This window comes from Polypterus senegalus, chromosome 11 (assembly GCF_016835505.1).
Source record: "Polypterus senegalus isolate Bchr_013 chromosome 11, ASM1683550v1, whole genome shotgun sequence".
Classification (NCBI taxonomy): Eukaryota; Metazoa; Chordata; class Cladistia; order Polypteriformes; family Polypteridae; genus Polypterus; species Polypterus senegalus.
The window spans coordinates 37,754,884-37,765,991 of NC_053164.1; positions in this window are offsets into that span (position 1 = coordinate 37,754,884).

Below are 11,108 nucleotides of genomic sequence, written 5' to 3' on the forward strand. Positions count from 1 at the left end.
CCAGCTCTGGCAAAAGTTAGGACTGGCCTGCCTCGGGCGTATCCTGTGTGAGAAGTCCCTGGCCTCCTCTGATCGAATACGAAGGTCGAACCAACTGGGATTTCCCTAGCAGGTCACGAATTTCTTGGTGAGTAGACCGAGGGAGTCCGATTGAGTGAATGAAGTAGCTCAAGGATTTGACCGGTTTATGGGAAGTTAAGGAAAATAAATACTATATCACTAACGTAGTGGATGGTAACTGGAAAATAGGGAATAATACTTGGGTCCCTCGGGGGACAGTGTAAGATACTACAAGTACGTTAGTAAGTTACTCCCTGGGAAGCGGAACAGAAAGGGGTGAGTGGCACACTCCTATTAAATAGGGGAATGGGAATAAGAAAAGCATAGTATATGAATTGAGTGTCTGGGAATAACACTGAGTGGGTGGACGAGTTTTCTGTTCCTAACGTCTGGTCATAATCCTGCTTCTACGGGTTGCTCTGTGGGGGAGACATGCACTAGCAGTTTGGCACATAGGAGGCGTCTGACGAAGGAAATGGTGTTAAGCACATCTTGTATTCCGGACTCCATGCTGAATATTGTTGTACGATTCTGCTAAACAACGGACACGAAACCACTTGAGTACTAATCCGGGAGTGGGACAGGACTGGGAGCAGAACGCCGCAAGGGCTGAATTGTTCTACTGTGGTCCAGTGCCATTCATTATGGGAAAGCAAAATAGTAAACCGGTCAAAGAGACTCCTTTGGGAAATCAAAAGTCTCTGTTAGAAGGATTATTTTTGGAAAGTGTCTCGGACATGAGCTTTCACTCGGGTCCGAAAGGGGGTTCACCTAGGAAATTAATAGAAAAGAAAACCGGATTAGACTTTAAGAAAGCATGTAAAAAATGGAATAAACAGAGTGGTGGCAGATGGCCGATAGACGGGACTGTGGACATATCAGAAATACAAGAAATAAGGAAAATATTATGTAGAAATGCACGAGGATGTTGTAACAAAGGTCCGTATAGAATGTACATGTTTGATAGATGGGAATTGGTGATAAAGGATAGGACCTTGCAAGCAGTGCAGAAGCGTAACGAGCTGCTGGCTGCTGAGGTCAAAACACAGAAAGAAAAGGAAAAGTTATTGCTAGCATTGCAGAAAACGAAGGTAGAGACAGAGCCCAAGCCTGAAAGTAAAAGAAAGAAGACCGAAAAGAAAGACCCCCTATACCCCATAATCTGTCCCCTCCTTACCAAACTCCCCCGATTCCACCTCCTGCACCCCCTCCTCCAACTGCACCCCAGTTAACAGACGAACCGTCTGGAGCAAGTTTTTACGATGAACAATATCATTATGACCCATCCTCACATATTGACCCTGAGGAAGATGATTCAGATCATTCACAAGGTGCTACTGGGTTGCAATGGCAGAAACCAGAAGAGTCATCTGTCTCCCAGCGCACGAGAAGTCAGACCCTCCGCTCTAAACCTATGGGCGGTTTTACTTCCCCCTTCGGCTCCCCTAAACCTTCTGGCCCAACATTCTCTTGCCCCCTCATTGAAGTCCCCAACCCCCGACATGATCCTGCACAACCCCCAGGCAATAATAATCCCACTACCGTAATGATTCACCGAAATTGGAACATTCAAGAATTAAAGGATGTGGTGTCTGAACTGTCCGACCCCAAAGCGGTCGGTGGACTGAAATTTGTGCATCAGTTACAGCAGCTTGATGACATGTATAAACCAAATGCTGCAGAGTGGACAGAGGTGCTCTGCCAAAAGCTGGGCACCACATGGACAACTGTAAATCACGGTGATCTTAACGGTGCCCCTTGGCATTGGAATGAAGCTCTTTCCCGAGGCCCCGGGAATGAAGGTCCTTTCCTCGGCCAGTGGGAGCCTTTGAAAGGAGCCCTAGCAGAAAAATATAAAAAGGGCACAGACTGGTCACTAATTTCAGCCGCTAAGCAGAAAAAAGACGAGACAGTGGATGAATGGGCTCACCGGTTGCAAGATCTGATGGCTAATCATTCTGGGCTAGACAATGAACACGATAGAATTCGTGCTGCAATGCCACCTTTTGTCTCGGGACTGAGAAGTGATATTCAAAGCAAAGTTCGCACGTCTTGCATTAGGCTGGGAAAGCGCTACGTTCGAGGAAGTCAAGCGTCATGCAGAGCATGCTGAGAGACAGACTAAATTAAAAGAGTCAGACACACAGACCAAACTGTTGGCTGCACAAATAAATTACTATACTGGTGGAACTGATCCGGCTAGGGGAGAGGACGCAGAAATTTCTTTGGAAGGCGAGGCGCGGAGAGGACGAGGGTTCCAATTATCAAGCCCTAATAATCGTTTCGCTCAGATGCCTGACCCTTCGGAGCAGACACCAGCGTCATATGCCTGTTACGGCTGCGGTGAACTTGGACATTTCAGACGCCACTGCCCACACAAGCACCCTCCGCCACCCCCTCTCCCTGAGTCCAATGACATTCCTTGGTCCTAGGAATTAGCAGGGACTACCAGCCATTTTTCCAGTTTCCTTTGCTTACTCGTCATGCTGATACTGATCCTTTATTGACTTTAATAGTAAACGGCAAAGAAACTGTCTTTCTTGTGGACACAGGAGCCACGCGCTCCACTTTATCGCTGTTGGAGGTCCCTGCCTCGAAAGACACTGTGAAGGTTCTCACTGCTTCAGGACAACCACATACACTACTAGTTTCAAAGCCTCTGCAAATGCAACTCAGCACCGACAGCTCTCCATTAACTCATCGTTTCCTGTTAAATCATTTGTGCCCTGTGAACTTGCTGGGAAGGGATCTTATGACTAAGTTGTCAGTCTCAATTTCTTTAACTGAACAAGGATTTTACTGCTCCATTCCTAAGCTCCTATGCCAAACTACACACCCCAAGCCCTCTTTTGCTGCATGGACCCTTGACATCTCACCACACACCCTCCTCTTGAAAGCCCTTCATTCTTTCCCCTCATGCCTATTTCCCCACTTACAAGTCCCGGACACCCTGCATTGTACTGCCCAATATTTCCCTGTTGATGTAGACACTCCGTGGTTAGAATCTTTTCTTTCCTCTGGCACATGCCCTGAAACTTTGTACATTCCATGTATTTTTGTTTCATCTACTAAAGCTGCTGCGTCAGTTCAACTCACATGTTCACAAAGTATTTTCTATCTAGGTGGTTCAGTGCCCCATGTCCCTCTGGCTAAATCTAACACCATTCGCTGGGTTGAAATTGGGGACTGGGTTGAAAAATGTCTAAATAGAACTGATTGGCTGTACGTTGCGCCAGGTATTTTTGACACCTCAGACCATCTAGTTACTAAAGTAGTAATTCAGATTGATCTGCCAGTCGTTCATTCCCTGTGTCATCCGTCTCTCTCTTTATGTTCACTGCAAACTGATAGCATTGCATGGCTCTCTTCAATTCCTGATACACTGTGGTCTCAAGGGAAAAATGATTTTGGCAGAATAGCAAATTGTGAACCTCTAGTAATCTTTCCAAAATCCTCCTTCCGTCCTCGCCGTACGCAATGTCCTCTCTCTCCCGAGGCTGAACTCGGAATTGCTGCTGTACATAAAGATCTCGTTGAAAGGGGGGCTATAATTCCTATGAAATATTCTCCTGTAAACTCCCCTATCTTGCCAGTAAAGAAAGTTGATGGCTCTTGGTGGTTTGTCCAAGACCTCAGACAAGTCAATTCTGCTATCTTTCCTAGAGCACCGATTGTGCCTAATCCTTCCACTATTCTGTCTACAATCCCTCCATCTGCACGTTATTTCTCAGTTATTGACTTAGCAAATGCTTTCTTTTCTATTCCTGTACATTCTGCTTCTCAGTTTTGATTTGCTTTTACTTTTCAAAACCGCTGTTGGACATGGACTGTTATGCCACAAGGTTATACAGAGGCTCCTTGTGTATACGGCCAAGCGCTTGTTCAAAACCTGGAAGGCTTCTGGCCTGACAGGGGAAGTGCATTGATACAGTACGTCGACAATTTTTTACTCTGTAGTGAAACAGAGAAAGCATGCACACAAGATACAGAAATATTGCTCAAGTATCTTGCAGAAAATGGGCACAAGGTTTCTAAGGCCAAGCTGCAGCTAGTTCAAACCACTGTCAAATATTTGGGGCATGACATCACTTGTGGTACCAGAGCTCTGTCAAAAGACTGCATAACCACTATTCAAAACCTGCCCAGACCGGTCACAAAACAACAGGTTATGTCTGTATTGGGCATTTTAGGTTACTGTCGACAATGGATTTAAAATTTTTCTGAAAGAGCACAGCCTTTGCAAAATCTAGCTAACACTACTGACCTTCCTCTTTCTGGCCGCATACAGTGGAATGAGCAGTCTGAGAAGGCTCCATGTGATTTAAAAAGTGCATTACACTTTGCGCCAGCGTTAGGGCTTCCTGCCTATTCTCGTCCATTCACTTTGTTCGTGGACGAAAAGGGGGGATATATGAATGCAGTATTAACACAGCACCATGGAGAAAAACAAAGGCCAATAGCCTATTTTTCGAAAAAATTGAATCCAGTGGCTAAGGGAATTCCAACCCATCTCAGAGCAGTAGCAGCTACAACAGAAGCCGTGCTAGCCAGTACAGATATAGTGCTCATGAGCCCCCTAACAGTAAAGGTGCCTCACGCTGTACACTCCATTTTAGTACAGGCCAAATCTTCACATCTCACTACTGCTAGGGCAATACACTATCAAATTGTACTCTGTACTCTGTCTAATGTCACAATTGAACCATTTATACAGATTCCAGGTATGCTTTTGGAGTCTGCCATGATCATGGAGCATTGTGGAAATTAAGGGGATTCAAAACCAGTACTGGTAAGCCCATCCAACATCAGAAATTAGTCGAATCCCTCCTCGAAGCTATAATAAAACCATCAAGACTGGCAATAGTTAAATGCCAGGCCCACACTGGGAAATAAGATCCTGTCAGCAAAGAAAACAACCTGGCTGATTACTTTGCTAAACAGGCTGCCTACAATAACACACCAATTTTTTTATTTCAACAGAAAGATGACAAAGACGCTGATAATCAAATAATCTCTTTACAGAGTGCAGCCACGGACAGAGAAAAGAGAAAATGGTCCGATCCCTCTCTGATGGGGTCTGGACTCACAAGCAAAATAACAAGCCTTTCCTTCCAAAAGCTTCTTTTCCAGGTATGGCAAAAATCGCACATGGCCTGGACCACACCGGAAAGGATGCCATGATTCAAGAGCAATTCTGCAGACGCTGTGCACTATGTCAAAAATTTAACGTAGGTAAATGTACCCCGGTAAGTCCCGCTGTCACACCTAACCCAATGGGTCCATTCGAACATCTTCAAATGGACTTCATTGAACTAACACCATCTAAAGGGTACCGATACTGCTTGGTAATTGTCGATGTGTTCTCCCGATGGGTGGAAGCTTTCCCTTCCAAACACGCAGATGCAAAAACTGTGGCAAAAGCCTTGATAAAAGAAATCATTCCAAGATGGGGAATACCACAAAAATTGCAGACTGATAATGGTACCCATTTTGTGAACTCAGCAGGTCATACGTTAGACTTAGTGATTACTAAAGGACTTAAAGTTGATATAAAGCAGGTCACTGATATCGGTCTATCAGACCATTTCCTTCTACTATTTAATATAGAAATAAAGATAGAAAACGCTCATGAGAAGCATTTTGTTAAAAAACGCTTCTTTGACTCATCAGCAGCTTTAAAGCTTACAACTATTCTAAGCAATCAGTCCGTTTATAATGCCAGCTATAATAGCGAGGATAATGTAAATAGTAAAGTGGAAAACTTTAACTCTAAAGTAAGAACTGCTGTTGACATAGTTGCACCTGAAAAGACAGTTAAAAAATCCTCTAGTACTGTTATTCCATGGAAGACCCAAAGAGTGTCTGATTTAAAAAGAACATGTCGTAGAGCTGAGCGTAAATGGAGGAAAACTAAACTAACTATCCACTATGAAATATTAAAAGTTAAAATAACAGAATACAATAACACTGTCCGTCTTGAGAGGCTGCTATTTCTCTAATATTATAAATAACAATGCTAGTAATCCCAGAGTCTTATTTTCAACAATTGACCGTCTGTTAAACCCAGGTAACACAAAGGAATGCCCCCAGAATACTTCCAGTGAAACCTGTGAGAACATTGCTGTATTTTTCACTCAAAAAATTAATGATATTAGAGATAACATAGTATATCTCCCCAACACTGCAGAACCTCCAAAGCCCGGTACTCCGTTATAAACAAATTAAATGCTTTCACCAGGATAGATTTACCTGAATTACATAGTATAATCTCTCAACTGAAACCCTCCACCTGCGTCCTTGACCCAATACCAACCAGGTTTTTCAAAGAAATATCAGGCGTTCTAATTGACAATATTCTGGACATAGTAAATTGTCATTAGATACGGGGTCTTTCCAGACTGTCTTAAGACTGCTGTAGTTAAACCCCTTCTTAAGAAACATAATCTTGACCCCTCTGCCTTTGAAAATTTTAGACCCATTTCTAACCTACCCTTCTTAAGTAAAATTCTAGAGAAGGCAGTCATTATGCAGTTAAATGACCACCTCAATAAACATGCTATTCTTGATACTTTTCAGTCAGGCTTCAGAACAAATCACAGTACAGAAACTGCACTTGTTAAAGTAGTAAATGACTTTGGGTAAATGCAGACAGAGGCCATTTATCTGTTCTCATCCTCTTAGATCTGAGTGCTGCATTTGACACCATTGATCATAATATTCTTAGAAATCGCCTTAGTCAATGGGTGGGCCTCTCTGGCAGTGTCTTAAATTGGTTTGAATCCTACCTGGCAGGGAGAAAATTCTTTGTGAGTTGTGGTAATCAAATCTCAAAGACACATGATATCCGATATGGTGTTCCACAAGGCTCTATCCCTGCTCTTCTCAATCTACATGCTTCCGTTAGGTCAGATTATCTCAGGTTACAACGTGAGCTACCACAGCTATGCTGATGACACACAGCTGTACTTATCTATAGCACCTGATGACTCCGACTCTTTCGATACACTAACACAATGTCTTACTGGTATTTCTGAATGGATGAATAGTAATTTTCTCAAACTAAATAAAGAGAAAACTGAAATTTTGGTAATTGGCAATAATGGATTCAGCGAGGTTATCAGAAATAAACTTAATGCACTAGGATTTAAAGTTAAGACGGAAGTAAAAAATTTAGGGGTAACCGTTGACTGTAATCTGAATTTTAAATCGCATATTCATCAGACCACTAGGACAGCATTTTTTCACTTAAGAAACATAGCTAAAGTTAGACCTCTTATATCATTGAAAGATGCTGAGAAATTAATTCACGCTTTTGTTTTCAGTAGACTAGATTACTGTAACGCACTCCTCTCAGGACTACCCAAAAAAGACATAAATCATTTGCAACGAGTGCAGAATGCAGCTGCTAGAATCCTAACTGGGAAAAGAAAATCCGAACACATTTCTCCAGTTTTGATGTCACTACACTGGTTGCCTGTGTCATTCAGGATTGACTTTAAAATACTGCTTATGGTTTATAAAGCCTTAAATAATCTCGCTCCATCTTATATATCGGAATGCCTGACACGTTATATTCCAAATCGTAACCTTAGATCTTCAAATGAGTGTCTCCTTATAATTCCAAAAGCTAAACTTAAAAGAAGTGGTGAGGCGGCCTTCTGCTGTTATGCACCCAAAATCTGGAATAGCCTGCCAATAGGAATTCACCAGGCAAATACAGTAGAGCACTTTAAAACACTGCTGAAAACACATTACTTTAACATGGCCTTTTATAACTTCACTTTAACTTAATACTGATACTCTGTATGTTCAATTCTTCATAATAACTATTCATGGTGGCTCTAAAATCCGTACTGACCCCTACTCTCTCTTCTGTTTCTTTTTCCGGTTTCTTTGTGGTGGCGGCCTGCGCCACCACCACCTACTCAAAGCATCATGATGCACCAACATTGATGGACTGAAAGCCAGAAGTCTACGTGACCATCATCATCAGGTCCTTCCATGAAAACACTAAATACAAAGAGGACTGTTTGATTTATGTTAGGTAGAATGCCCAGAGGGGACTGGGCGGTCTCTTGGTCTGGAACCCCTACAGATTTTATTTTTTTCTCCAGCCTTTGGAGTTTTTTGTTTTTCTGTCCACCCTGGCCATCGGACCTTACTCTTATTCTATGTTAATTAATGTTGACTTATGTTTATCTTTTATTGTGTCTTCTATTTCTCTATTCATTTTGTAAAGCACTTTGAGCTACATTTTTTTTGTATGAATATGTGCTATATAAATAAATGTTGATTGATTGATTGATTGAACTCTGTAATAAATGAATTGACCACTTGGCTCCAGATAAATGTGCATCACTATTGCAAGTACCACCCTCAAAGCGGAGGTATAGTAGAAAGGTGCAATGGCACCCTGAAATCTAAATTGGCTAAGATCTGTGAACAGACGAATTAAACCTGGCCTGACGCTTTACCTCTGGCCTTAATGGGATTGAGAGGGAGGACACACCGGCAGTTGGGACTGTTGCTGTTTGAAATTTTGACCGGACAACCCATGCCTGTTGGCATGGTCATTGGCAATATCAATCTGCATACTGTGGACAATGATCTTATTTCCAGTCTTACAGGTCTCCGAGCATCCCTGAAGGAGGTCCACGAGCAGGATAACCAGGCTTGGCGAACTAGTCCTCCACCAACGGAGTCACAGATTCCCTTGGGAACCTGGATACTGGTCAGAGACACCCGAACGAAGCACTGGCATCAACCTTGCTGGAGGGGACCATTCCAAGTGCTGCTATCCACACCTCACACCGTTAAAGTCGAAGGACTTCCCGCCTGGATTCACGTGTCGCATTGCAAAAAATGGCATTCATAGCTTTGCTAGTCCTAATCATTTTTTATCCATCTGACTCTAGGACAAGGACAAACAGGTGGTGACCATCGGACTCACCAATTGAAGCAAATACATGGGGACTTTCCCACATTAACTTTCCAAATAGAGAAGACTGCCTCGTTCCAGATTGACTTTTGTTCCATTGCTCCCTGTGAGTCCAGTGGACAAGACAAATGGAGATTGTCTGAAAAATATGTTTGTGTGACCCGACCCAGGTATAAAACTGATTTGAATTCCTCCTCCAGTCTATCTGAATGTTCAAGCTGGAGTGATGTGTTTGCAAACACTGGCGACCAGGACTGGAGGTATAATCCGTGGGAAGCCCAGGAACATGATTTAATAACAAAGGTTTTCTATGAATGGTTTATATCCACTTTTGGCTCTTTGGGCCAATGGTTCTAATCCATTTTTGTTTCCCTTTTAGTTGCTTTAACTGTTATTCTTTTGATTTGCTGTCATCTTATTCCGTTAATCCGTTATTTTATCCAGAAGTTTTTCACTGCCTCAATAACTAAAGCTTATTTTCTCCACACAGAACGCATGCATCTTCTTCCCCAGGCCCAATTCTCTTCCCTGTCTTTCCTTGATCAGGACTGTTTAGCTTAAACTCTCTTATTATTTAAACTGCCCAGGGCATCATTAATGAAAGTTAAGTTTGTTTAACTGAAGCGGCGTGTTGCCTGGAATCCCCTAATCTCCGTCTGCATTATGGATACCAAGGTTGAACCTAGGGCTCCAAATGAGCTTCAACTGGAACTGCCTGGGTTATGTGAAGTCAGTGTGAGTTCCACCCGGTACTCATTGAGTGTATCTGTATACTGGATATAATTAAGATACTTTAAATTGTTTGAGATATGTTTTATATGTAACAGTAATTATAATATGATCTTTTTTGAGAATGTATAATTATTGGTTTAAAGTGTTTACATATTTGGAATTAACTTGGTTATGTGTTGTGGAATGGAAGTTAAAATCTATTGCTAGCTTCTGTATGGAAATCTGCATGTTCTCTGTGTGGCTAGGTATTATTATTAACAGAAGCGTACTTACATGGAGTAGAGCTGCCGGTGTGGAATGCAGTTTTTGACTCTTCCCAGCTGCTTCAGCAGTGTCTAGATTATTGTCCAAGTAAGAAGCCAAACATATGACAAGTTTTCTGATAAGCTTCATTCCAAATATAAGACTAGAATTTATGCTTTCCGTTGTAATCAACAAATTTTGTAAAGAATGTTCTGTGGCCTTGGATAGAACTGATCTATTTTTTTTCTAACCATTCTCTTTGAAGATTTTGTTATAAATGCAGCTGAACCCCCCTTGTCGGGGGCCTTCCTTGCATTTTCTCTCTGTAAGGAAAAGCCACTCTGCTCACCAAGAAGTCAGAAATAAAAGATTCTGCTTATTAGAATTGGTGTCTGCCTGCTATTTGTTTGAACCTTCGTCCACAGTGTTAATATAAGCAATCAATAGCCTTTCCAAATGTTTTTCTGTTAATATAAAATGTTTGAACACAATCCAGCAATGTGTGTTCTTCTGTTTTGTTTGTTAACATTTTAAGTATATTTAGTTTCTTGTATTCATCCACTTATTTTCTTTTTTCTTTCTGATGAAAATGTTCACTTTTTTATTAAATTGTACAGTTACTGTCTAATCACACTGGCTAGTTGTTATCCACAAGTCATAAGGCTACTCATTCATAGCCATTCATACTGGCAACTGCACGAGTGTTTCTTGCATATACTGTATCATCTGATGTTGTATTCACTGTCAATTTTCCACTCATCTATTGTTTGTATTATAATACTGTGACTTGCTTTGGGGAGATAAACAAGAATGTCATTGTACAATGAACTTAAAATTGCCAACTGTGGCATTATATGGATGAGTGACCTGTAAAGGCTTGGTTTGTGCTCAGCACTAAGGTTGTCAGGATAGAATTTTGCTACTCACACCCTTATAGTGGTAGATGTGCAGTATATTTAGAATATTGTTTTATATAGTTCTCCAAACAACTGGAAATCATTCATTTCACATTCTGCAAGATCAACTACATGTGGAAAAGACATCAAACGACTGCCTACACCAGGCCAGGCCTACCCACCAAGTACAGCCCAAGAGCAGAATGCAAGATACTGAAAGAAGTGTACAAGAACCCCAT